Here is a 5,176-nt window from a genome sequence, read left to right as displayed (position 1 = left end):
GGCGCTGGAAACCTTCACACAGACAGAAAAGCTGAAGGATGCCGGGCAGCATCCATGGATCCCCGGGTCTCCCTTCCCCGGGACGGAAAGCCCAAGCCCCTCTGGAGGGTCGGAGGGTGGGGGGAGACACGTCGGGCCACCCAGGCAGACAAGCACGGGTCACGGGTCACAGGTCACGGGTCACGGGTCGAACGTGTTCTGCACAGACACGGTGCCAGGAGATCTGAGGCGTGAGGTTCAGAATCACGTTTATTATTTAATAAATGGCATGCAATTTTGTTGTTTTGTGGCAGCAAGACAAAAATACTATAACAGGCCCTTCGGCCCTTTAAAATACTATAAACAGTACAGTACAGGCCCTTCGGCCCTTTAAAATACTATAAACAGTACATTACAGGCCCTTCGGCCCTTTAAAATACTATAAACAGTACAGTACAGGCCCTTCGGCCCTTTAAAATACTATAAACAGTACATTACAGGCCCTTCGGCCCTTTAAAATACTATAAACAGTACAGTACAGGCCCTTTGGCCCTTTAAAATACTATAAACAGTACAGTACAGGCCTTTCGGCCCTTTAAAATACTATAAACAGTATAGTACAGGCCCTTCAACACTCCAAGAACAATCTAACCCTTCTCTCCCACATAGCCCTCCAATCTTCCATCATCCATGTACCTCCCTAATCTCTTAAACATCCCTAATGTATCTGCCTGTACCACCACCCCTGGTGTACACATACACACCACTCTGCTTAATAAGAACACTTCTGACGTCCCCCTGCCCCATACACACACACACACACACACACACTTTCCTCCCAACACCTTAAAGTTATGCCCGTTTCCATTCTGGGAAGAAACTCTGGCCGTCCACTCGATCCAAGCCTCTCATCATCTCGAACGCCTCACCTCTCACCCTCCTTTAGCTCCACAGGGAAAAGCTCCAGCTTGCACGGCCCAGATGCAAGACATGCTCTCTAACCCTGGTATCTTCCCAGTGAATGCCCTCTGCTCCCTCCCTACAGCTTCCACATCCTCCCTCCAATAAGGTGCCCAGAGCTCCAAATGTGGTCTAAGAACATTACCTCATGACTCTTGAACTCATTCCCCTGACAAATGAAGGCCAAATCCTTCTCAACCTTCCTATCAACTCCCAGGGCAACTTTCAGGGATCCCAAGATCTCCCTGTTCCTCCACACCGCGAAGATTCCTGTTTCTCGGCCTTCCAAAGTGAATCACTTCACACTTCTCCTTTATCAAAAGCTGCCACTTCTCATCCCAACCTCTGCATCCTATCAGACGACATCCCTCTACGCTCCCCCGTCTGCACCGAGCCACAATATATAAATAAATCACTCCGAAGGTCAGCGCCGTAGAGTTGGTGGGCTCACGGACCGTTATGATGGCAGAGGGGAAGAAGCCACTCCTAAAACTTTTCAGTGTGGGTCACGAACCTCGATCCTGATGGTAGTGCTGAGAAGGTCCTGTCCCAGGTGGTGAGGGTCCTCAATGAGGGTGGGGAGGCTTGTGCCCACGATGCAACTGGCTGAGTTGCCAACCCTCTGCAGCCTCTTTCAGATCCTGTGCGTTGGGGCTCCCACACCAGTCCGTTGGAACGCTCACCACCGTACGTCTGCAGGAGTCTGCTAGACCCAGGCTACACAGGAACAAAAGGAAACTTAGCTCCTCTTACGCCTGTGTGTTCTCACACACACACACTTCTTATTTTCTCTCCTCTCCTCCCTCACCTCCCTCTGGTTCCCCACCTTCTCCCCTTTGTTCAATGGTTCACAGTTCCCCACCGTCAGATACCTTTCTCATTGGTCCTTTTTCCTCATTCATACATCCCCTCTTCACAGCCGTGTGGACCAACCACTCTGAACAGGGAACTCTCACACGGCCTGAAAACTGCGCAGCATTTCAAATAAAGGAACATTTCAGCTGCATGGCAAAGAAGGCCACGTGCGTGGGAGCATTTTAGTTACTGCGCAACCTCCCAGTTCTCACATCATTCCCTATCTGCCCCCGTCTCAGCTGGACCCACAGCTTCCGCTCCTCCCCCTTCCCTTTCATTCTGGCTTCTGCCTCCCTTTGTTTCCAATCCCAGTGAAGGTCTAGGCGTGAAACAGCAACTGTTCATTTCCCTCCATAGATGCTGACATGCTTGAGTTCCTCCAGCATTTTGTGCTGTTGCTCAAGATCTCCAGCATCTGCTCTGCATCTCCACGTTGTCCCTGGGCAAGGGAGAAGTCCAGCTTCTTATCATCTGCACTGGTGCAATGAAAACTTTACTCACACCATTTCCCTCTCACCCTATCTCCTTCTCCCTCTGGTGTTCCTCCATGGTCTTCTGTCCTCTCCTATCAGATTCCCCCATCTCCAGCCCTTTATCTCTTTCACCAATCAACTTCCCAGCTCTTTACTGTGGTTCTTGATGAAGGGTCTCGGCCCGAAACGTCGACTCTACTCATTTCCATAGAGGCTGCCTGACCCGCTGAGTTCCTCCAGTCATTTTGTGTGTGTGGCTCGGACTTCCAGCATCTGCAGATTTCCCCTCATTTGCAGCACCACAGAATGAACATTTTTAAATAATTATATTTGTGCTCTTTGTTATCAAGATCATGTATAATTCGTGAATACTGTAACTTGTTGTGAACGGTGCTGGGAGCAACCAAACGCTGGAGGAACTCAGCAGGCCGGGCAGCATCTATGGGAAAGAGTAAACAGTCAGCGTTTCAGGCCGAGACCCTCTAGCAGGACTTTGTTGTGGAGCCGAGTGTTCATGGTGTTGCTGCTACTGATGGGGTTTGTGTGCAGGTTGGTTCAGGAACCGAATGGCTGACAGAACGAGGGGGAGGGGCTGAACGGCCTAGCTGCCCTCCGTTGGCGCGTTTTCATCTGGGTGCAAAACGGCGATTTAGAGACGGTCCCTAAGGCCAAGGCCGATTGCGGAAGTGGGAAGAATGTTTTTAAACTGCCCGAGTTTCTCGGGGTTCAGGGGTGAAAGGGGAGGGTTCAGGGGGTGAGCTTTGGGAGCAACCCCACCCACCCCTCCGCTCCTCATGGCTGCCCAAGTATCTGTTCCTAAACAGAAATCCCCGGAGGCAAAGCTTCACCCCCGGACCTGTGAGGCAGGCAGCCGGTTTGGGAATTCCACGTCTCGGGGGGGATGGCTGGCTGGGAACCGCTTCGACCCCCGTGTGTGTGTGTGTGGAGTCAGTCCTTTCGGCCGATCAGACGCCCCTGATTACATCCAGAATCCGATCTATTACCGTCGGCCCACGCACCGAAACTTGATCTTTTGTAGCCGTACCATACATAAAACATTAAGGAGAAATATATATATATAGTGCAGAAAAAAGAGGCCGAAATAGTTAAGTAGTGTTCAGAACTCTGATGGCGGAGGTGGAGAAGTTGAGTGTGTGTTTTCGGGCTCCTGTCCCCCACTCTCTGGTGGTAGTGATGAGAAGAGGCCACTTCCCCGATGGTGGGAGGCCTTCAGGTCGTTAAAGGTCCTCACCGTCCTGGGTGGTGGGAGGCAGGGCTTCCCAAGCTGGGGTGCGCCCAAAGATTTGGGAGCCCCTGGTGGGGAGGTTGGTGGCCACGAGGCAGCAGCATGGTTCTACAGCCCCTTTTGGTTCTTTGCATGGAAGCCTCCACACCAGACTGGTGTGACCAGTCAGAATGCTCTCCCCCCTGTACATCTGTAGAAATTTGCCAGCGTTTCCCGCCGCTGCCTGTACATTCTCCCCATGACCGTGCAGGCTTCCTCCCGCAATCCAAACCTGCACCATTTGGTAGGCTGATTGGACATAGAAACATAGAAAACCTACAGCACAATACAGGCCCTTCGGCCCACAAAGTTGTGCCGAACATGTCTCCACCTTAGAAATTACTAGGCTTACCCATAGCCCTCTATTTTTCTAAGCTCCATGTACCTATCCAAAAGTCTCTTAAAAGACTCTATCATATCTCCCTCCACCACCGATGCCGGCAGCCCATTCCACACACTCACCACTCTCTGAGTGAAAAACTCACCCCTGACATTTCCTCTGTACCTACTGCCCAGCACCTTAAACCTGTGTCCTCTTGTGGCAACCATTTCAGACCTGGGAAAACCCTCTGACTATCCACACAATCAATGCCTCTCATCATCTTACACACCTCTATCAGGTCATCTCTTATCCTCCGTCGCTCCAAGGAGAAAAGGCCAAGCTCACTTAACCCATTCTCATAAGTCCTGCTCCCCAATCCAGGTAACATCCAGGACATTGTAAGTTGCCCTGTGATTCGGCCGGGATTAAATTCGGGGGCCTACCCCACACTGTATCTCAATAAATCAATGATCACGTCTCCTCAGACTGCCGGTGTTTTTTGTTGTAACTGCATCACCGTGTTGGGCCCAGAATAGTTTTCATTAGTTCCCATTTTATTCTCCCCACCCCCAGGCTCCATTCTTCACCCACACACTGAGGTGGGGGGGTGGGGAGTAGGGCTGATTAGCGGAGCCAGGTTTATAGCCATGGGCATCATTCCAGTCAGATGAAAAACGGTGTGAAGACTGCACGGAATGTAGAAATGATTCCGCACGCTGCGAAAGGGCTGTGCAAGAGTGAGCCCTCAGTGCGGGGGAAAAGATCCCCCGACCAGAGAGGTGTCTGGTTGTGGAAGAGGTGGTCTGCGGCATCCTACTGCTGAGGGAGGGTTTGGGTGGAGCAAATTGGTTCAAGAACCAGGTGGTTGCGGGCAAGTAGCTGTCCTTGAGTCTGGTGGTGGGGGATCTTCTGTACCCCCCGGCCAGCAGTGGCTGCGGGAAGACACCACACCCCCGCACAACTTTCTGCGTGTACGGGCTCCCGATGGGGGAAGCTGTTCCTGTGGTGACAGGGCACAGGCGTAGAAGTTCCAGAGTACGTACCGCATTGAACAGCAACCGGGCTGGGAATTCAAGTCCACTCACTGGGTGCCACCAACCCCCCTGCCCCCCAGCTCCAGAGGCCCAGGTGCTCGGGTTCAATGCTGACCGGCAGCTGATCAAAGGGGATCCGGGGATCCACTTTAATCAGCAGCTGCGCTTCTGTGGATGAGGAATCTGCTGTGCTGTGTCAGCAAAACATGCAACCAGAACAGCCCATAAAGTTAGAGGTTAAAGGATGTTTAAATATTCTACAGGCTGA

The sequence above is a fragment of the Mobula hypostoma genome (genome assembly GCF_963921235.1).
Source record: "Mobula hypostoma chromosome 10 unlocalized genomic scaffold, sMobHyp1.1 SUPER_10_unloc_1, whole genome shotgun sequence".
NCBI lineage: Eukaryota > Metazoa > Chordata > Chondrichthyes > Myliobatiformes > Myliobatidae > Mobula > Mobula hypostoma.
The sequence above is the reverse complement of the archived record's forward strand: the minus strand, read 5'-3'. Positions refer to the sequence as shown.